General features: G+C 48.5%; 1 protein-coding gene across 1 annotated transcript in view; it reads left to right on the top strand.

The window, feature by feature from the left end:
* LOC138283564 (ATP-dependent RNA helicase DDX25-like) overlaps nucleotides 1–23,814 on the top strand; it is a 1,306,790-nt gene that overhangs the window by 1,238,603 nt on the left and 44,373 nt on the right. The window lies entirely within an intron of this gene.

Below are 23,814 nucleotides of genomic sequence, written 5' to 3'. Positions count from 1 at the left end.
TCAGGTGCCTCCATATGACAGGTGGTTCCCTATTTTACTCACGAAGGAAGGTGTGCCAGATCATCATCGCCTGCTAAATGCTTCACAATCTTGCTTTGTGACGCCAGGTGCCTTTTCTGCAGGAGGATGGTCCAGATGACGGTGTTGTGGCAGCTGTGGAGCCTGTGGACAGTGATGAGGAGGAAGCTGAGGAAGAAGACATAGACAACAGGGAGTCAGTCATACAGCAATATTTCCAGTGACACACAGGTGAGAATTTTATTTTTACTATTACATTCACTTTCACACTTCTACCTCTTTCCTGTCTGTCAATTAGTATCAGTATTTGGTAACTGAGATGTACATTTCCATTACGGTTTCACAGGTGTGGTTACCAACGTGTGTCATCTGCGTGCATCCTTCATGGACTTGTGATGTGTGACATAGGTATGTTGGCATTACTATTGAAAACGCATTTTGTCACTGTCATTGCTAATACACATTTTCTAAATCACAGACTGACTCCAGATTGTTTTGTGGTTCAAGGGTGTTTATTGAAGTTCTAATTATTGGAGGGGGTGTCAAAATGGTGATGGGTGATGGTGGAGGAATGTCCATGGCAGAGACCAGTCTATTAGTCTCACAGGTGCACTGCCCATATGGGCATAGGAAGTGGAGCTGGGGCAGTTCCAATCTGGACAGGGTAACAAAGTGGGACAGTGGGAGGACAATCAGGGTGGTCTCATTTCCTGGCGGGGGTCTTGCCATTTTGCTCTGTCCTGTTCCTGGATCTCAGGGACCGCTTGCGGGGTGGTTGTCCTTCTGCAGGGGGTGGGGTGCTGGTGTGGTGGTCCTCTGGCGGGGCGTCCTGTCCACTAGCGCTGGCGGAGATGGTGGGCAGTTCATCGTCCATGCTAGTGTCAGGGGCCCCTTGGAGTGCCACAGTGTCCCTCATGGTCTTTTGTATGTCCTACAGCACCCCTACAATGGTGCCCAGGGCGGAGCTGATGGTTCTGAGCTCCTCCCTGAACCCCAAATACTGTTCCTCCTGCAGGCTCTGGGTCTCCAGAAACTTGGCCAGGACCGTAGCCATCGTCTCCTGGGAGTGGTGGTATGCTCCCATGATGGAGGAGAGGGCCTCGTGGAGGGTGGGTTCCCTTGGCCTGTCCGCCCCCTGTCGCACAGCAGCCCTCCCAGTTCCCCTGTGTTCCTGTGCCTCCGTCCCCTGGACCGTGTACCCACTACCACTGCCCCCAGGTCCCTATTGTTGTTGGGGTGGTGGGTTACCCTGGGTTCCCTGTAGTGGTGGACACACCGCTGATTTATGTGTCCTAGGTACGGAGGTATGGGTCCGCTGGGTGGGTGCTGTGCTGGTGTTACCAGAGGGTGGATGGTCAGTGTTGGGCTGTGCAAGGGGAACCGACTGTCCCGAGGCCCACGATGGTCCGAGCTGGTCATCTGGATCCAGTTGGCCAGAGCTGCTGTTGTCAATGTGGGCCTCTTCTGTGGGTGGAGTGTAGATGTCTGGACCCTCCTGTGTGGTGACGTTACGTAGTGGTCCTGCAGGGGTATAAGAGCATGATTATTGCATGTGTGTGTGTCATGGTGTGCAATGGGTGGGTGTGCGTATACCCCAGTGCAAGCTTTCCTGTGTGGGGGCTTTTATGATGATGGTTGGGGGTTGTTATGGGTATGTGCAGTGAGTATGCTTTAGTGATGGGTGTCCATGCTTAGTTGTGTCATGCAGGGCTTGGTGTTGGGATGTGTGATTTGTGTTCTTAGTACATTAGTGAGGAGTTGGAGTGATAGGGGAGGGGGTGAGGGTGGGGGTGTGTGATAGCATGCAGGTAGGGTGGGGGATATGATAGTTAAGATTTGACTTACCAGTGTCCATTCCTCCACCGACTCCTCCGAGGCCCTCTGGATGCATGATGGTCAAGACCTGCTCCTCCCATGTTGTTAGTTGTGGGGGAGGAGGTGGGGGCCCGCCGCCAGTCCACTGAATTGCGATGTTGTGCCTGGAGACCACTGAACGCACCTTCCCCCGTAGGTCGTTCCACCTCTTCCGGATGTCGTCCCGATTTCTTGGATGCTGTCCCACAGCGTTGACTCTGTCGACGATTCTTCGCCATAGCTCCATCTTCCTGGCTATGGAGGTGTGCTGCACCTGTGCTCCAAATAGCTGTGGTTCTACCCGTAGGATTTCCTCCACCATGACCCTGAGCTCCTCCTCGGAAAACCTGGGGTGTCTTTTGCTTGCAATGGGGTGGTGTAGGTGATGTGTGGGGTGGTGTATGTGTTGATGAGTGTGGTGATGTGTGGTGGTGTGGGGTGTTTTGAGCGTGGATGTTGTATGGGTGATGGTGTTGGGTGCCTCTGTGTGGTGGGGTTGTCTATTGCTGTGCTCTCTCTCTGTTGCCTTCGTCTCTAATTTTGGGTCGTAGGGGTTTGTGGGTGATGTGGGTGTGTGTTTTATATTGTGTTGGGTGTGTGAGAGTGTTGTTTGTATGTGTATCAGGTGTGTGTATTTTGAATTGTCCAATGTGGCGGTGTTTTGGAGATGTGTGTGTATTTTGAGCGCGGCGGTGTGTACCGCCAATGGCATACTGTGGTTGAAAGACCGCCGCGTGGATTCGTGGGTCGTGATAGCATGGGCGTGTTTCTGTTGGCGTGACGGTGGAGGATTTGTTTTCGCCAGTTTATCACTGACCTTTGGTGTGGCGGACTTGTGTGGGTGTCTGAATTTCGGTGGATTCCGAGATGTGGGTCATAATAGCTGTGGCGGAATTCCGCGGCGGTGTATTGGAGGTCTTCTGCACGGCGGTAAGCGCCTTTTACCGCCAATGTTGTAATGACCCCCTAAGTCATTTCACAACGAAACACATTTCGGGAAAATCCAACATAAACAACAAAGGCACTATTTCGCAGTTACAGTAGCACATCACCCCCTTTCCCCAAAACAAAAATAAAAATAAACAAAGCACAAATCACAACATGACAAATTCTTTGTATTTCTTTGGCACTTTCATTATGCGTTTTGTAGAATTCCTCCTTGCGAATCCATCAGCTATGACTCCTTTTAAATCCTTGGTGAATAAAAATTAAGCAGAAAGCCTAGCACGGGAAGAAGATGGAAAAAAAGCATTGCCCACTAACAGCTTTAACACACTTGTTTGCAACACGAGACAGCATTACATGGAAGTAACCATGGCCAATTTCCTGAATCTGTACACTCTAGTAACCACCTGCATATTGGATCAATACAATGATCATCCTGTCCAATTGTGGGTCTAATACACATCTTGGTGTTTCATATATATATACATTTTGCTGTAATACAAACATTAAACAAAATTCCATTAGAAGTACAGTATAACAATCCCCATGAAAGTGAAACAGTACAGCCAATGATAATACCAAGTACAGTCAGCGTGCTCCAAAATAACGTAGGTCTACCCAACATATAATAGAAACTAATAGAATGAACTGACACAGAAGCATGGGGTATCGTGTAGGTCAGAGTAAGTCAAAGTAGGTATATGTGGTGAAAATCTTAGTTGGTCCATGAGGGCCTGTGGGGGGTGATCTTAAAACATACACAAGTTTGTAACTCAGCTGATCTACAGTGAGTGATCACCTTAGTATTTGGGCGGGGAGGTGCGTCTGTGATGTGGTGTGGCAAGCGTGCCTCCAGGGGCGTCATGTATGCTATATCCAGTGGGTGATTAGTTGGTTAATATCACAAAGGACCCCAGATATCTCTTAGCCTGGATCGAATTAGTAATGTCTTGGTTTAGAGGTTGAGTTGGTCATTACAGAATATGAGATCAATTGGCCATTCTTTAAATGAGGGTGCCCTACCCTTACCCCATCAACAAGCAATTAGCCTCTTTGCCAGCAGTAGTGCTAGCACTACAAATCTTCTATGGAATGGATCGAGGTGGTCCGTGTATCCTAGCAGTGCAAAGAGTAGGGTGAGTATTAAGCTGTTTTCAGTCATGTCGTGCAACGCAGTTTCCACTGCATCCCAATATAGTCAAACGGGCGTGCATGCTCAGGATATATGCAAGAGGTCTGCCCCTTCCATATTACATCACTTGCATCTGTCATCGGAGCTCTGTCCATACCTGTGCAGTCTCTTAGGGGTGTAATATATTCTATAAAGGAATTTATAGTGTATAATACGCAGCCGGCCTTCTTGGGTCAATTTTCCCAGTTTGTGTGCAGTAGGCCTTCCAGATATCATCATTAAGGTCGGTATCTATATCCGCCTGCCAGCTGGCTTGCACGCGCTCTGTATTAGTCACTAGCTCTTATTGTGATGCAGCATGCAGAGTGGAGACAAAGGGCCTCATTATGACCCTGGCGGTCACCAGACCACCAGGGTCACAGTCGCGGTTGGACCTCCGCCAAAGTGGCGGTCCAACACAACATGACGACCGTGGCACAGCCGCCAAGCTCGGACCGCTGGTACTGCCAGGTTGCCGCCAGGCAAAAGCCTGGTGGTTTTGGTGGTCTCAATCCTCCAGGGCAGCTCTGCTTGCAGTGCTACCCTGGGGATTACGAGTCCCCTTTGAACCAGCCTTTGCATGGCGGTAGCCGTGCCATGCGAAGGCTGGCAGAAAGAGTGTGCCGGGGGCCCCAACTCTGTCCATGCACTTGGCATGGGCAATGCATGGGCCCCAATGGACAGCCCCGTTGCGCTTTCCAATGCCTGAATTACGGGCAGTGGAAAGCGCGACGGGTACTACTGCACCCGCCACACCATCAGATTGGCACCGGCTACAATGTTAAGGCCCTGTTCACCGCACGACCGGCGGACTGAAATGATGTTTCCGGCCACCGGCCCTTTGGTGAACTCCTAATAGGGCCGGCGGTGTTCTGACCGCACAGGCGGCCTGATGGCGGTACGAGTCTGGCAGGCAGCTTTCCCAGCCCGCCAAACTCAGAATGAGGGCCTAAGTGTTGAGACCTACAGTAATAGATGCAGCACATTCAGTCTTGGGGCTTCTTCAGAGAAACTTGGGGTAGCTGCCTTCACATATATGTAAAGATGTCTAGTAGTGATGGTGTCTGCCCTGCAAAACATTGCTCTCTGGTCATAAATATGCCATCTCAGTAAATATCCCCCCACCGCAGGTAGCCCCACCAATGAAGAAACCAACAACCTGTGGCTTCCTGTATAACAGGGAATAGAGGGTGATAGTACAGTGGTCTCTGTGGGGAGTATAATATTTTCCCCTGCTTTGTGTTCTAGTTTAAGCCATGCATTGGAGGTGCAGGCTACGGTGGAATCCATAGGGTTCTGAAAGTGCAATGCAGCACATAAGTTAGATTCTGGAGGGATCTGATCCATGTGGCCCTCCTCCCCAGCCAGATGCAGCATGTATGGCATGGGCTTGTACCAATGAACAGCATAGTGAGTTTGAGCACAGAGATAATACAGTTCTATATTTGGTACTTCAAGTCCCTCTTTAGAGAAAGGGAGTGTAAGGACATTCACCCTGCTAAGGAAAGCGGCAAGTAAATCCACCTTGTGATTCTGTCTGTAATTTGCTACAGCGCCTTAGCATAGTTTGCTCTCAGTGTTTCCTCTTTATCTCTAGCAATGACCACCCCCAGATATTTGATGTCTGTGGGGCATCACTGCAAGGGGTGTAAGGGCACGCACTAGGGGCTTAAAGGGAAGATATGGGATTTCCCCCAATTAATTTGTATTCCTGATATCTCTAAAAAAATGAACAAATTCTTGCAATGTTCCATTGAGACTATTTTATGTTTTTTTAAGATATAGGGTGATATCATCATCGTACAGTGACACAAGAATATGTTGGGGTGGGTAGCCAGCGGCATGCTCTCTGTGCCACTGACATAGCTTAGCTGCTAAGGGCTAAACTGCCAGCACAAATAATAGCGGTGACAGCTGACAGCCATGTCTAGTGCCTCTTGATATGTTCAGCGAAGCAGATGTCAGACCATTAGTTTGTACTGTCGCTGTTGGGCTGGAATACAGTAAGGCAATCCATGCTAGGTATGAGTGCGGAATTTCCATACAACGTAGAATGGTCATCAAAAAATCCCATTCTTGGGAGTTGAAAGTCTTGGTGGCGTCTAGAAAGACTGCCACCGCGGCCAGGTTGTGCTCAATATCTTGTATTAGGGCAAACAAGGTCTGCTGATAATGCGACGTCGACCTATCTGGGATAAACCTGGACTGGTCAGGCCGCACAAGGAAAGGCATGAGTAGTAAAAGCCAATTAGCAAGGATTTTAGCCAGTACCTTGGTGTCACAATTAATCAATGAAAGGGGTCTATAGGAATCACAGTCAGTGGGTGGTTTACCAGGCTTTCTCAGGGTGAGGAACATGGCTTCTCTCACTGTGGGAGGTAAATGCCCATCTCTCTGGCCTCAAGATACACCACATACACAAAAGGGTGTTGGGGGGAATAAACAAGAAAAGGTAGCTCAGTAAAATGATCTTAATTTTCTTAATTTGAGGCACTATGAATGCAAGTCTTGGCTCATCCTGTCATGGGTTGAAATGTTTTTTTAAAAAGCCACCCCTACTGAGGAGAAGAACCCATTGGTTCTTTTTGAAATCCCTCTGTATGTGCTGGACAGTGAAGGGATCCTGTGCTTAACAATACTGAGTGTATTACCGCTACTTACCCTTTTTTTGGTATTAACTGGTATGATTAAAAAACAAAAAATACAAGATGAGTTTGAGTATAATGACTCAGCTCCGCTGTGGATGAGCCAGCATGTTTCTGCCCATTCCTAAGCCTATTCAGGTCAAGGGCATTTATCAGGGCTGTGGATCCCTGTCGAACCCACTAAAGAGGGGGTAAGTTATATAGTATGATTTAAGCTTGTGTTTGGGGATAGTGCAATCACACAGGGCCTACCTGAAGATCTCTCAGTTGTAAAGGACTAAGTTGGGAAAAAACATAACAAGAGACTTCAAGTTCAACCATTCCTTAAGTCAACAGTTGTTTTTGGAAAAATATAGTGAACATACAGTGCAGAAAAGTGTACTTCAAACCCCTGCAAACCCATTTTAATAAACATGTTTTCACAGCTTAACATGCATCCCAAATATCATGTGCTCATCCTCATAATATACTTCTATGTAATATTTCTGGGCGTAGGTAATCTTTCAAAATCCATTTAATTCATGATATAGTGGAACAGGTGTAGGCACACTGGACATTCGCTTACCCATAATTAAAGGATCTCAGACCTCGTGTCTGGGAGCAGGGCGATGCCCCTTGTCGTCACATACTAAACACAGAGGGAAAAGTTATAGTATTGCACTCACCTCTATTTAGATTATAGGTTACTAATCATAGTTGATATCTTGTGTTTCTATCATAGATACAATTAATGATCAGGCTATATGTGTTTTTAATTAATCTAGGTGTCTTAAATGTGCATCAGGATTAGTAGGACGTTTTTACTCTTAATGTCACTGTATTGCTCTTTATATTTCTGTCACCACCTATTAAACACATGTTTCACAAAATACATCCATGGCTCAATATTACATTGCATATCTAGTTAGTCGCAGTAGGGACATATTCTTGTGTAAGAGATCCGTGCCAGAAATATTATGCTTTCAGGGAAACAGTAATGGCCTCATGTAGGTATGAAGCCTCTGTGGGTCCTGGGGATGTGTGCTTGTCCCATCAGTGCATCTCATGTTCCTTCCCTAAAATTATGTTAATGAACGGTCTTATATCTCACATAATGTGCGAGGGAAAACCGTTCACATACCCAGAGTTTTTTTTGGGAAGAAGCCTCTATCTAGTCATAGTAATAACCATCCCCGCTGAAATGCTCCATTGCGTGGTGGAGATAAACTAATGTATCAAAGGTGCGTGGAATTAACACAATATGTGCAGAGAGACACTTATCAACCTGTAGTAGCGTGTCGTCACTCCAGGCTACTGAGGTTAAGTACTAAAACCATTGCTACATATAAGGCTGCCCCCATTTTTTGTTAGATGGATTGTTCTTAATTTAGGATGATAGTGTTCTCATTATGCGTGCAGTTAAACAGTGTTCATGTCATAATGCTCTTATGCCCAGCGCCATTGCCTCTAGTGGCATGTTTAGTTCAGTGCCCCAAGCCACTCGGGCCCAAAGGATGGCCCTGGGCGTGTCTGCCATGATGGCCCTATAGATGTGGGATATGATGTGTTTGCTCCCCCCTCCCATATTCCTGGAGTGCCCTGAACACTACCAATGAGGCCAGGGCCTCCGGGTATGTGGGCCATATCTCTCTTACTATATTGACTATACTGGTATATATTAAAAACCTTCCCTGATTCAACCCAAAGATTTCCTGTCCAACCTCAAATGTTACAAAGGTCTCATTGGGGTATAGGTCTGCGAATGTCAGGCATCCTCCCTCTTGCCAAGGTCGAAAGTCCACCGTGGTGGTCAGGTGTCGAAACGCTGGAAGATCCCAGAAATCAAATTCTTGAGCAAATGGTGCCCGCTGTAATACCACCTTCACCGCCCGCATCCAAAGTGTTGCTGTATGTTTTATTAGGTATGGGAGCATCTGATCCCCTCTATCCCCTGTGTGAAATGATTGTGATAGCGTTTCGTGGCGATAGTCGGTCCTAAGGAGGATTTTCCCTCAGTTGTCTCCCTCTGCTAACCACAGTGCCGCATGTTGTAACTGGGAGGCTAACTAATAATATTCTAAGTTGGGAAATGCCAGGCCTCCTTCCATCAGTGGTAGTTGGAGGGTCTCACGGGTTCACCCTCCTGTGGCCCCCCCACCATACCAGGGTTATTAGCAAAGATTGCAGACACCTGAAAATTGACCTAGGGAGTGTTTCCAGAGACTTCTGCCGAGTGTATAGGTATAAAGGCAAACATTTTTGCTACTGCTACAAGCCCCATTATCGACAATGGGAGGGTATCCAAAAATGCACTGATCTTTCTAGACCCAACAGTGCTCTCTCTATGTTGAGTTGGTTCTGCTGTTTGACAGGGTGGGTCACCATTATTACGAAATATCGGAAGTGATCAGTTTCTCATCGTAGGGGCATATCCGATAAAGCTTCAGGTGGGAGTCTTGCTAAGCTTCTTAGTGGGAATATCAAAGATTTATTCACATTAATACACAGGCCAGATAAGTGCCCAAATAAGTAAGTGCCCAGGTCTCTTATCAAAGTAGGGAAGGAGGATCTTGGCTCTGTTAGGTAAATGAGTGTATTATCTGCAGACAGTGACAATAGGTGGTGCATCCCCACCACTGGAATGCCCACCCGCCCATGTCCCGCCTAAGTCACTGTGCCAATGGCTCCAGAGCAATCGCGAAAAGCAAGGGCGATAAGGGACACCCCTGTCAAGTACCCCTCTTTATCTTAAGTATTTCAGAGCACTGTCCACCCATTCTGACCCTGGCTGAAGGTTCCGTGTAGAGAATTTTGACCCACCTCTAGAATTGTGGCCCAAACCCCATGGCTGCTAGGACCGCCAATAGGTAATTCCAATTGACGGTGTCAAATGCCTTAGCAATATCGACCGAGACCAGTGCCAATTCATCCTCCCTGTCCTTGACCTCGTGGAGCACATGCATCAGTCTGTGGATATTCCTTGTCGTATTCCATCCCTGTATAAACCCAGATTGGTCAGGATGTATCAGTCGGGTCACCTCCAGGCCAAGCCGAGTTGCAAGGCTCTTACACAGGACCTTCACAACAAGGTTGATATTAGTGATAGGTCAATAGGGCGCTGGATCGGTGGAAGACGCACCTGGCTTGGGGATCATAGCAATGAGCCCCTCACACATTGACTCTGGTAGTATATTAGCAGTTAATGCTTCTTTATATACCTCTAAAAGATGATGGGCGAGTTTGATCCCAAATGCCTGTTAAGGTTCTGCTGTGAAGCCACCACTGCCTGGACTTTTACAGAATGGGAAAAATGTAATAGCCGCTTTAACCTCCCAAGAGTAAGGTCAGAATCCAGCATCCACACCGCCGCCCCACCCAGCTGAGGCAGCACCACTCCAGTTAAGTATTTCTTTAAAATGTCGCAATCAGGGTCTCGTAATAAGCTCGCTTTCCTCTCCCTGACTACGTCTCTCCTGCATTGGGCGTTTTTGCATCCTGCCAAGGCATACTCCACAGGTAAGCCAACACACATTCTCTGGAGCACATGCCTTCCACTCTGTTGCCTGCCTTTGTGTAGTCATCGAGTTGTGCTTCATGTAGCCAATTATTGATTGTGCAATCGTGTCCCTGCCCACAGGATAGGGTTCGGGAGCTACCACCCCACTGAAACACGCATGTCACTGGGGCATGGTCTGTGTACTGTGTAAGATGGGATACTTTCTGTATCCTGGGGGCTGTATGTTGCGTAGGCAATATGCAATTGAGTCTGCTGATTGTGCCATGTGCATTCGAGTACCAGGTATACTCCCAGAGGCCTAGATGTGTGTCCCTCCACATATCCCTAAACCCCAATTGTGACATTGTGGCCCCAGGCTTGTAGTAATTTGTGGTTTGGTACCTTGTCTGCGGGGTGTCTATTCAGGTCCCCATCAATGATGCAAATAAAGTCCCCCTCCCAAAAAGTGTCAGTCCACATGTGGTGGACTGTTGACTGTGTTCGGGGAATAGGATTTTAGTACCTCCAATTCCTGACCATCCAATGTTCCCCTGATCAGAATGTATCTACCCACAATATCTTTCTCCATAAATTGCAAGGCAGATGGTACCCTGGGCTATCCAGATCATCACCCCCGGCAAATGAGGAAAAAGTAGCATAGTCATTTTGTCCCCTCCATTTCTTAGCCAGCTTCGGCGCTTCAGCGTCTGTCAGGTGGGGCTCCTGAAGACAAGATATACTTTTCCCCTGGCGCTTAAGCATTGACATCACCCTATATCGTTTCGTAGTTTTACCAAGCCTTCTCTCATTCTAAGTGAAAAGTTTATAAGTGTTTCGGACTACCATTGTGTTACGTATTTGGAGTTTTCCCTCTGTGGTGTCGTCCCCCGGCTGGCACGGACATATTGTGCATAACAAGCCAAAGTAATAAACATAGAAAATATAACCCACAACTTTCCCAATTCCCTCCGCCCTCCTAATGACAATCGTAGCATTAACATAATTCTATCTGAGCCTACAAACTGTTGTGTCTGAACATTGACAAACCCCCTACCGGTCCAACTGGGACTCGTTACCTTAAGGTTGCTGCTCCCCCAGCTTATAACCTCTGTTACCCTCACGTGCACCCACATCGGTGACTACTATGAATGGCTTAACATTATAATAAGGAAACCACCATCATTATGCTAATTCAAACCAGCTTTGCGTTTTGATGCCATATGTCTCAGGATTTCTACAAAGGGTCATTTTGCTGATTCAGCGTGCTGGCAAAAAGTACACTCCTGAGTAGGTGGTGCCCCAGAGTTCTGATCAAATGAAACTACATCTCCTCTCTGGTGTAATGTTCCTCAACCGTCCTGGAGCTTATTCTCAAGTAGCTCTGTATCAGGGATAATCTCTGAGCTGGGGCGCAGAGTATACAAGATGACTTCCCCCGAGGACGCCCGCTCTGGGGACCTATCAGCTCTCTCCGGGGACCTCGATTGTGTCAAGTGCATAGCGCCATCCTCTCCTATGCAAGTTCTGTTAGAGCTCAAAGAGTCTTGATCCAGACTATCTCTGTCGACTTCTGCATTTACTCAAGGTGGTCGAGTATCCCGTCCTCTCCTCCAGCGTCGGTCCTCCCTGCCCGATCCCGCGGCCTCCGGGACCTCGATCTCAAGCCAGTCCTAAACATCCTGTGGCTTACCAAAGAAATGCCCTTTGCCATTGTGGATAACTTTCAATTTGGCAGTGTACAATAACATACAGGTGAGGCCCATGGCCTTCAGCTTTTGTTTTGCTGCCAGGAAGGATTTGCGTTGTTTCTGCACTTGTTTAGTATAGTCTGGGAAAATAGCAATGTTGCAGTTCTCATTCTGTGGCAGTTCCTGTTCCCGGGCAGCTCTCAGGATGCACTCCATGTAACTGTAGTTAAGGACCTTGGCAATAAGAGCCCTCGGTTGGGCCCCAGGTGTGGGGGCAGAACCAGGGCTCTGTGCGCCCTTTCAATCACAGATATAGTTGAGAGGCCACAGGTTTTCAGTGTCGACCTAACCCAGTCCTCCAGGAAGCGCTCCGCTGAAGCTCCCTCTGCCTTTTTCTAGGAACCCCAGCACCCCAATATTGCTGCGCCCTGAGTGGCCTTCTGCATCCTCTGCTCTCCTGCCTAGTTCTGCAACCTCTGTGCTTACTGTGGTCACCTGTCTCTTCAATATTGCCATTTCCCCCTGCAGGGTCCCAGTGTTGGTCTCCGCTGCGGAGACTTTGTTTGGGACTTTGTGCAGGTCCGCCGTAGCAAATTGACATCAATTGACACAGGCTCTATCTAGCGTTGCAATGCTGATCGGAGTCCCTGATTGGCCAGCATCCGATCTGCCCTTTTGGGCTCAGTCGTGTCCTCTCCTAGGACCTCCCCATCAACTCCCCCTGTCTGTCTCGTGAGTCGTTGAGTGGGCTACTTCGGGCGGTATATTGTGTTATGGAGTGCAAGCCTGTCGCCAGTGCCGCCTGTCATTCCCCATAAGGCCAGGACTGCCTGTCCCCTGAGGTGGCTTAGGGTACGTCCGCCGCTAATATGTCAGCAAATTTCAGCCAATACAGAAAGAGCCCTCAGACAGGTGCACTGTTGGTCCTTGCCCAGTTTATCTTCGTTAGCCAGTCAGTTGCTACCAGGCAAGCATCTACTAGTCAGTCCTCGCGAGTCGCCACTCCACTGAGGCAAAAGGAAAAGCTTGGAAATTGCCACCCCTCCCGCGCCACTTTCACAAGGCGACTCCTCTGTCCTAGAGCCACATAAGTGGTTGCCCGGCAGGCAGGCAGGGCGACCCCCCCGGCCCTCTCAGTCCATCAGGGAAGCCCCCCCCTCTGCAGAAGGTCTTGCAACAGCGTGGGCCCAGAGAGGGGGAGGACCCTCTGCCCCAGGCCAGGCATCTTCCTAGAGCCAAATCGCTGAGGGGAGGGGGCCCGAGTGCTCCACTCCCCAACGGGGCCTCCACTCTCCAGGAAGCCACCTGGTCCTCACCTCCAGCCAGGCGTCGCACCACTCCGGTAAAATGTCTAGGCTCCTTGGCGGCGAGGGCGGCCCCTGCCAGCACCAAGCCGCGAGGCCGCTCCTCTCAAGGTGCCGCCAAGATACGCCCTGCTAAAACCATTTTAGGGAAGGAGCTTGATATGCACTGACAGGACAAGCACACATCCCCAGGGCCCGCAGAGGCTTCATACCTACATGAGGCGATTACTGTTTCCCTGCATGCATAATATTTCCGGCACTGGCAAGAATATTTCCCTACTGCAGTTAACTAGATATGCGATGTGTTATAAGACCATGGATGTATTTTGTGCTAACTGCGTTTAATAGGTGGTGACAGAAATATACAGAGCAACACAGTGACATTAAGAGTAAAAACGTCCTATTAACCCTGATGTTCATTTAAGACACCTAGATTAGTTAAAAACACCTATAGCCTGATTAAGAATTGTATTTACAATAGCAACACAAGATATAAGCTATGATTAGCAACCTATAATCAAAGTAGAGGCAAGTGTAATACTATAACTTTTCACTCTGTGTTTAGTGTGTGACTACAAGGTGCATCGCCTTGCTCCCAGACATGATGTCTGAGATCCTTTAATTATGTGTAAGCGAATGTCCTGTGTGCCTTCACCTGTTCCACTATGTTATGAATGGAATGGATTTTGACAGATTACACATACCCATAAATAAGACATATGGGTATATTATGAGGATGTCCACATGATTTTTGGGATGCATGTTAGGCTGTGAACACTTTTTTTTATTAGAACGGGTTCGCGGGGATCTGAAGTACACTCTTCCGCACTGCATGTTCATTATATGTTTCCAAAAACATCTGTCGACTTAAGGAATGGTTGAACTTGAATTCTCTTGTTATGTTTTCTCCCAACTAGGTCCTTTCCAACTGACAGATCTTCAGGAAGGCCCTGTGTAATTGCAGTATCCCCAAACACAAACTTAAATCATACTATATAACTTCACCCCTTTTTATTGGGTTCAACAGGGATCCACAGCCCTGATTAATTCCCTTGACCTGTACAGGTTTACGAATGGGCAGAAACATGCTGGCTCATCCATAGAGGAGCTGTAGGAGGCTGGCCTGGCTTGTAGTGGGTACCAAGGGGTACTTACACCTTGCACCAGGTATCCCTTATTAGTGTAGAGGGGTGTCTAGCAGCTTAGGCTGATAGAAAAGGTAGCTTAGCAGAGCAGCTTAGGCTGAACTAGGAGACGAGTGAAGCTCCTACAGTACCACTGGTGTCATATGCACAATATCATAAGAAAACACAATACACAGATATACTAAAAATAAAGGTACTTTATTTTTATGACAATATGCCAAAAGTATCTCAGTGAGTACCCTCAGTATGAGGATAGCAAATATACACAAGATATATGTACACAATACCAAAATATGCAGTAATAGTATTAGAAAACAGTGCAAACAATGTATAGTTACAATAGGATGCAATGGGGACACATAGGGATAGGGGCAACACAAACCATATACTCCAAAAGTGGAATGCGAACCACGAATGGACCCCAAACCTATGTGACCTTGTAGAGGGTCGCTGGGACTGTAAGAAAACAGTGAGGGTTAGAAAAATAGCCCACCCCAAGACCCTGAAAAGTGAGTGCAAAGTGCACTAAAGTTCCCCAAAGGACATAGAAGTCGTGATAGGGGAATTCTGCAGGAAAGACACAAACCAGCAATGCAACAACAATGGATTTCCAGTCGAGGGTACCTGTGGAACAAGAGGACCAAGTCCAAAAGTCACAAGCAAGTCGGAGATGGGCAGATGCCCAGGAAATGCCAGCTGTGGATGCAAAGAAGCTGCTACTGGACAGTAGAAGCTGAAGGTTCTGCAGGAACAACAAGGGCTAGAGACTTCCCCTTTGGAGGATGGATCCCCCACACCGTGGAGAGTCGTGCAGAAGTGTTTTCCTGAAGAAAGACCGCCAACAAGCCTTGCTAGCTGCAAATCGTGCGGTTAGGGTTTTTGGATGCTGCTGTGGCCCAGGAGGGACCAGGATGTCGCCAATTGCGTCTGGGGACAGAGGGGGCGTCGAGCAAGAGAAGGAGCCCTCTCAGAAGCAGGCAGCACCCGCAGAAGTGCCAGAACAGGCACTACGAAGTGGAGTGAAACAGTGCTCACCCGAAGTTGCACAAAGGAGTCCCACGCCGCCGGAGGACAACTTAGGAGGTCGTGCAATGCAGGTTAGAGTGCCGTGGACCCAGGCTGAAATGTGCACAAAGGATTTCCGCCGGAAGTGCACGGAGGCCGGAGTAGCTGCAAAAGTCGCGGTTCCCAGCAATGCAGTCTGGCGTGGGGAGGCAAGGACTTACCTCCACCAAACTTGGACTGAAGAGTCACTGGACTGTGGGAGTCAATAGGACAGAGTTGCTGGATTCGAGGGACCTCGCTCGTCGTGCTGAGAGGAGACCCAGGGTACCGGTGATGCAGTTCTTTGGTGCCTGCGGTTGCAGGGGGACGATTCCGTCGACCCACGGGAGATTTCTTCGGAGCTTCTAGTGCAGAGAGGAGGCAGACTACCCCCACAGCACGCACCACCAGGAAAGCAGTCAAGAAGGCGGCAGGATCAGCGTTACAGAGTTGCAGTAGTCGTCTTTGCTACTTTGTTGCAGTTTTGCAGGCTTCCAGCGCGGTCAGCAGTCGATTCCTTGGCAGAAGGTGAAGAGAGAGATGCAGAGGAACTCTGATGAGCTCTTGCATTCGTTATCTAAAGAATTCCCCAAAGCAGAGACCCTAAATAGCCAGAAAAGGAGGTTTGGCTACTTAGGAGAGAGGATAGGCTAGCAACACCTGAAGGAGCCTATCAGAAGGAGTCTCTGACGTCACCTGCTGGCACTGGCCACTCAGAGCAGTCCAGTGTGCCAGCAGCACCTCTGTTTCCAAGATAGCAGAGGTCTGGAGCACACTGGAGGAGCTCTGGGCACCTCCCAGGGGAGGTGCAGGTCAGGGGAGTGGTCACTCCCCTTTCCTTTGTCCAGTTTCGCACCAGAGCAGGGCTGGGGGATCCCTGAACCGGTGTAGACTGGCTTATGCAGAAATGGGCACCATCTGTGCCCATGAAAGCATTTCCAGAGGCTGGGGGAGGCTACTCCTCCCCAGCCCTAACACCTTTTTCCAAAGGGAGAGGGTGTAACACCCTCTCTCTGAGGAAGTCCTTTGTTCTGCCTTCCTGGGCCAAGCCTGGCTGGACCCCAGGAGGGCAAAAACCTGTCTGAGGGGTTGGCAGCAGCAGCAGCTGCAGTGAAACCCCGGGAAAGGTAGTTTGGCAGTACCCGGGTCTGTGCTAGAGACTCGGGGGATCATGGAATTGTCTCCCCAATGCCAGAATGCCTTTGGGGTGACAATTCCATGATTTTAGACATGTTACATGGCCATGTTCGGAGTTACCATTGTGACGCTATACATATGTTGTGACATATGTATAGTGCACGTGTGTAATGGTGTCCCCGCACTCACAAAGTCCCGGGAATTTGCCCTGAACAATGTGGGGGCACCTTGGCTAGTGCCAGGGTGCCCACACACTAAGTAACTTAGCACCCAACCTTTACCAGGTAAAGGTTAGACATATAGGTGACTTATAGGTTACTTAAGTGCAGTGGTAAATGGCTGTGAAATAACATGGACGTTATTTCACTCAGGCTGCAACGGCAGGCCTGTGTAAGAATTGTCAGAGCTGCCTATGGGTGAGAAATGCTGCAGCCCATAGGGATCTCCTGGAACCCCAATACCCTGGGTACCTCAGTCCCATATACTAGGGAATTATAAGGGTGTTCCAGTATGCCAATGTAAATTGGTGAAATTGGTCACTAGCCTGTTAGTGACAATTTGGAAAGAAATGAGAGAGCATAACCACTGAGGTTCTGGATAGCAGAGCCTCAGTGAGACAGTTAGTCATAACACAGGTAACACATACAGGGCACACTTATGAGCACTGGGGCCCTGGCTGGCAGGGTCCCAGTGACACATATAACTAAAACAACATATATACAGTGAAATATGGGGGTAACATGGCAGGCAAGATGGTACTTTCCTACAGGAGCTGAGTCGTACTCAAGCTCATCTCGTCTTATTTGATTTTTAATCATACCAGTGGATACCAAAATACCGGTAATCCACTAGGTATTTTTAAGCATCTGGATCCCTTCACTGTCTAGCAAACTTTATATGAGAACTCCCTCTGGTAGGTCGGAACCAGATGATTGAGTCCGCCCTTGTGACATTGTTCTATAAGGGTGGGTAGGGGTGGTCTATGATGAAGCATGACGCTACTAAGTGTGTGAGACCACTCCTTCCATAAATTAACCTTTCCCATGTCCTCCTTAAAGGAGGCTGGCCTGTTTGTAGTGGGTACCTTGGGTACTTACACCTTACACTAGGTCCAGTTATCCCTTATTAGTGAAATGGAGTAGTGTTCTAGCAGCTTAAGCTGTTAGAGGTAGCTATAGCAGAGCAGCTTAGGCTGAACTAGGAAACTTGCAAAGCTCCTGCAATACCACTTATAGTCACACAGTACTTATAAACAAGTAAAGACAATACTCAGTGTTACCAAAAATAAAGGTAGTTTATTTGGGTGATACAAGGCCAAAAATATAAAAGCAGGAGTAAAGTACTGGAAGTTTCCTTAGGACACACTACAAGTCGTGATTAGAGTTATTGCAAGAACCAAGCAACACTGCAAACAACAAATGGTTGATTCCTGGACCTGAAGACCTGCAAAGGAAGGAGACCAAGTCCAGAAGTCGAAAGAAGTTCCAGGAAGGACAAGAGCCCCTACAAACCCAGAAGAGGGTGCAGAATAAGAGTCCCCAGTTGGACGAAGACTGCAGAAATGCACCCAAGGAATATGTCAGCCAACTCCTGCATGATACACTGGATTTCCCACGAAGAGAAGTTGGATGCAGGCAAGTTTTGGCGCTGGATTCCTCCAACAAGCCTTGACCTATATGTAGTGCACGCATGTAATGGTGTCCCCGCACTCACAAAGTTCCGGGAATCGTCCCTGAACTATGTGGGGGCACCTTTGCTAGTGCAAAGGTGCCCTTACACTTAGTAACTTTTCACCTATCCTTCATTAAATGAAGGTTAGACATATAGGTGAATTATAAGTTACTTAAGTGCAGTGAAAATGGCTGTGAAATAATGTGTGCACTATTTCACACAGGCTGCAGTGGCAGTCCTGTGAAAGGGTGGCAAACGAAATACTGCAGCCCTTAAGGATCTCCTGGAACCCCAATGTCCTGGTTACCTAGGTACCATATACTGGGGACTTATAAGGGGGATCCAGTGTGTCAATTGAAATTGATAAATGAAGTTACTAGCCTATAGTGACAAATTTAAAAGCAGAGAGAGCATAAGCACTGAGATTCTGGTTAGCAGAGCCTCAGTGACACAGTTAAGCACTATACACACACACACACACATTAGGCCGCAAACTATGAGCACTTGCGTCCTGGCTAGCAGCATCCCAGTGAGACAGGCAAAACACACTGACATATAGGTTTTTATCTATAAGCACTGGGGTCCTGGCTAGCAGGATCCCAGTGACACAGTAAAAACACACTGACACACACTCACAAATAGGCCAAAAATGGGGGTAACCATGCTAGAAAGAGGCGACTTTCTCACACTTCTCATATACAGAGGGATTTCAAAAAGAACCAATGAGTTCTTCACCTCAGTAGGGGTAGCTTTTAAAAAAAAGATTCAACCCATGACAGTACTCACCTTGGTAGTGTCTCAAATTAAGATCATTTTACTGAGCTACCTTTTCTTGTTTATCCCCCCCACACCCTTTTGTGTATGTAGATTTTCCCTGGGAAGACGTGTGGTGGGTTGTACTTCTCAACTCTCCTTTTGTGTAAGGCTCAAGATATACCGCCATCAGGATTAGTCTTAATACATCAGCATAGGTTTTATAGAAATTGTCAGGAAGGCCGTCTGAGCCTAGGGCCCTGCCTGACTGTAGTTGCGTGAATGCCTCCCTTATTTCATTGCCTGTTATGTCCTCCGCAAGGAATTGATGCTGAGAGTTACTTATCCATCCCAGCGCCACATTGTCTAGGAATGCATTGATGTCTAACCACGAAAGTCTACAGGATTCATAAAGGTGTTGGTGGTACTACGTGAAAGTGTGAAGAATATCTGGTGTGTCTCTGCATAGGCATTCCTCAGAGTTTCTGACCTCTAGAGTTACTTTACCGGTGGGAGTTTTACAAGTCATGATAGCCAGTGTGTGACCCGGCCGCTCTCCCTCCCCATATGTTTGGGCTTTGGTGTATCTGCCTCTATAGACGCTTTCTCTGTCCACTAGTGCTTGATACTCCAACAGAGTTACCCTTATGTTGTGCGCTACAGCTGGGTCTGCAGTGGTGTTCTGTACCTGCTCAAGAAGTTTAAGGTCTTGTCCTAGCTTGGTCAAATCAGCTCACAATGCCCTCAGTACACCATTACATTTCGCAGTGCATTAGCCACATATAGCGACCCTAAATGCTTCCCATACAGTACAAATCGAGGGGACAGAGTTAACCTTACGCGCAAAAAAATCTGCTATTTTGTGTCTAGGATCTTTCCGAAAAGGTGCATCCAGAAGCACTGATGATGAGACGCCAAGCGGAGCCATCCTGAGCTATCGCGGGTATATGTAGTACCAGGAGCACTAGGGAGTGGTCTGAGTAGGTTCTAGCTAGATGTATCACCACGTGGAGCCAGCAATGTAGCCCTCTAGATAGTCCAATCTGGACCAGCTGATGTGTACGCCGGAGTAGTACTTACCTTCCTTCGTGGTGGGGTGTTACCATGCCACCATGCCTTCTCTAGGTCATGTTCCCTCAGCATGGCGGCTATGTGTCGGGTTGCTGTGCTGTGTGGTGCACCATGTTCAGTGGAGCAATCTATTGCCTGTGTTTAGGATCACATTCAAGTCTCCCCCTCACAGTATCAACCTTGGTCCAAAATCTGCAATCAGACCCCAGAGTCTGTCAAAAAAAGCGTGCTTGTCTACATTGGGACCATAACAAGTTGCAATGATAATGGAATGGGAGTGTAATTTGCCTCAGATAATGGTATATCGCTCTTGTTGATCATTTATAGCCCCTTGCGGGACATATGGTACCCCTTTACGAAGCAGTGTGATAGTATCTCTCGCATAGGAAGAGTAGGTGGAGTATTGCTTACATGCAGCCCAGCAGGAGGCGAATGTAGTGTTAGTGCCAGGTCTGAAATGAGTTTCTTGTAGTAGTGCGATATGGATCTTGTGCCTGTCTAAATATGTCAACACATGCTTACGCTTGCGCGGGTTTCCCAGTCCTCTGACACTCCACATTATGCATCTGCACGTCGCAAAGGAGACATTCCCTGGGCTATGGGGGGTTATTGGTCTGCTTTGGAGCAGCCATAAAAGCTATCTTTGATGGAGCATACGCAGGGGTACTATAGTGTCAAACATCAGGTGCACCGGAATGTCCACAGCTTGTAAGTGTGTGAACTTCAGGATAAACGAAAATCCCCAATCCCCTCTAACACTGGCAGCCTGATTGCACCTGAGAATTAGAGCCCCCCTCAAACATTGAAACATTGATCAACAGTTTTAGACAAGAACATCATGAAGCAGTATCTTATCACCCACCAGTCGGTGGCGCAGTAGTGCCAGTTTTGTGAGGGGTAAGGACAACTCACTGATAAAGCACTGTGCAATATCCCTGAGGCAATCAATTGCAATAGAACAATAAGAGTAATTAACAAAGCAAAACCCGCAAGAACGAAATTAGAAATAATCTACTGGGGTCAAACCAGGAGCCTGGCGGGTCTACCTCGATCTAACAAGGGTGTTTGGGTGAATATGAACATTGACACTCCTAGGAAGTCAATGACAAGATATAAAGAGGCATAAGTATAGCTACTTACCAGTGGGGGTGTAGTTGAGGATTAATTGAATCTTGGGGGGCTTCAATATAGTTTATCTCACAAACCAGTATGGCATTCTGCCTCAACTGCAGTCTGGATTAGCTGATGTCAGATGCTGGTGAAGCAGATCTGGACAAGGCATCGCTCGTCTCTTTTCTTGACGTCCCAATAGCGTATATGCACAGTAAGTCTTGGGCCTGCTGCGGGTTACCAAATACATGGTCCTTCCATTGAAAAGTGATGCATAATCAGGCCGGATACAACATTGCATATGGCACCACTGCCTGTCGAAGTCTCAGCTTTATCGGTGTAAATTTTCTGCGAGCGTCCTGAACTGCAGGAGTAAAGTGTGGGAAGATAGCCACAGTATTCCCCTCAAAACTTAGGCTGTCATTACAACATTGGTGGTAAAAGTCGCTTACCGCCGTGCAGAAGACCGCCAACACACCGCCGCAGCCGTGGAAATCCGCCTGAGCTATTATGACCCACATCTCGGAATCCACCAAAAGTCAGACACCCACACAAGTCCGCCACACCAAAGGTCAGTGATAAAGTGGCGAAAACAAAACCTCCGCCGTCACGCCAACAGAAATACGCCCACACTATCACGACACACGAATCCACGCGTCGGTCTTTCATCCGCGGTATTCCATTGGCGGTACACACCGCAGCGCTCATAATACATACAATCTTACAAAACACAGCCACATTGGACAATTAAAAAAACACACACCTGATACACATACACACACCACTCCCACACACCCAATACAATATAAAACACACACCCACATCACCCACAAACCCCCACGACAAAAAAATCAGAAAGAAGGCCAGAGAGAGACACCACCAGCAAGAACAACAGCATCCACAGGCACACAACACCATCACCCACAAAACTTCCACGCACCTTACACAACACACCACTACATATCACCACACTTATCACCACACACTCCACCCCACACATCACCTACACCACCCCATGGCACGGCAGAGACACCCCAGGTTCTCGGAGGAGGAGCTCAGGGTCATGGTGGAGCAAATCGCCTGGTAGAGCCACAGCTATTCGGATCACAGGTGCAGCACACCTCCATACCTAGGAAGATGGAGCTATGGTGAAGATTAGTGGACAGGGTCAACGCAGTGGGACAGCACCCAAGAAATCGGGAGGACATCAGGAAGAGGTGGAACGACCTACAGGGGAAGGTGTGTTCCGTGGTCTCAAGACACCACCTGGCGTTTCAGCGGACTGGCAGCGGACCCCCACCTCCTCCCCCACAACTAACAACATGGGAGGAGCAGGTCTTGGCGATTCTGCATCCTGAGGGCCTCGCGGGAGTAGGTGGAGGAATGGACTCTGGTAAGTCAAAGCTTTACTATTACATCCCCCACCCTACCTGCATGCTATCACATATCCCCACCCTCACCCCCAGCACGCCAACTCCTCACATATGTCCCAACATCACAAACCACACATCCCAACACCAAGCCCTGCATGCAACAACAAAGCATGGACACCCATCACCAAAGCATGCTCACTGCACATACCCATACACCCCCCTAGACCATCATCACACAAGCTTCCACATAGGAATGCTAGCACTGGGGTACACGGTCACCCACCCATTGCACACCATTACACACACAGATATAATAAACATCCTTTTATACCCCTGCAGGACCCCTACCCAACGTCACCGGACAGGAGGATCCATACATGTCCACACCACCAACAGAAGAGGCTCACAGTGATGACAGCACCTCTGTCCAACTGGATCTAGATGACCAGCCCGGACCATCGGGGACCTCTGGACAGTCGGTTCCCATCACACAGGCACAGGCCACCACAGACCTTCCCCCCTCTGGAAACACCAGCACAGCACCCACCTAGCGGGCCCATACCTCTGTCCCCAGGACACGTCAATGAGCAGTGTGACCACCACTACAGGGAACCCAGGATAACCCACCACCCCAACAACAACAGGGACCTGGGGGCAGTGGTAGTGGGCACACGGTCCAGGGGATGGAGGCCCAGGAACACAGGGGAACTGGTAGGACTGCTGTGCGACAGGCGGCGGTCAGGCCAAGGGAACCCACTCTCCACAAGGCCCTCTTCTCCATCATGGGAGCCTACCACCACTCCCAGGAGACGATGGCAACGGTACTGGCCACGTTTCAGGAGACCCAGCGCATGCAGGAGGAACAGTATATGGGCTTCAGGGAGGAACTCAGAACCATCAGCTCCACCCTGAGCACCATCGTAGGGGTGCTGAAGGAACTACTCAGCACCAGGAGGGACACTGTGGCACTACTAGGGGCCCCTGACACTAGCATGGACGATGAACTGCCCACCACCTCCGCTGGTGCTAGTGGACAGGACGCCCCGCCACAGGACCACCACACCAGCACCCCACCCCCTGCAGATGGAGAACCACCCCGCAAACAGGCCCTGAGATCCTGGACAAAGACAGAGCACGATGTCAAGACCCCCGCCATGAAATGAGACCACCCCGATTGTCATCCTACTGTCCCACTTTGTCACCCTGTCCATAATTAAACTGCCCCATCTCCACTCCCTATGCCCATATGGGCCATGCACCTGTGAGACTAATAGACTGGGCTCTGCATTGGACACTCCTCCGCCATCACCCCTCACCATTTCACTACCCCTCCAATATTGAGCATTTAAATAAACACACCTAAAGCACAAAACGATTTGGAGTCTGTCTGTGAGTTCGAAATAGTGTATT

The sequence above is a fragment of the Pleurodeles waltl genome, chromosome 3_1 (assembly GCF_031143425.1).
Source record: "Pleurodeles waltl isolate 20211129_DDA chromosome 3_1, aPleWal1.hap1.20221129, whole genome shotgun sequence".
Lineage (NCBI taxonomy): Eukaryota > Metazoa > Chordata > Amphibia > Caudata > Salamandridae > Pleurodeles > Pleurodeles waltl.
This window is presented reverse-complemented; position numbering and strand designations above follow the sequence as displayed.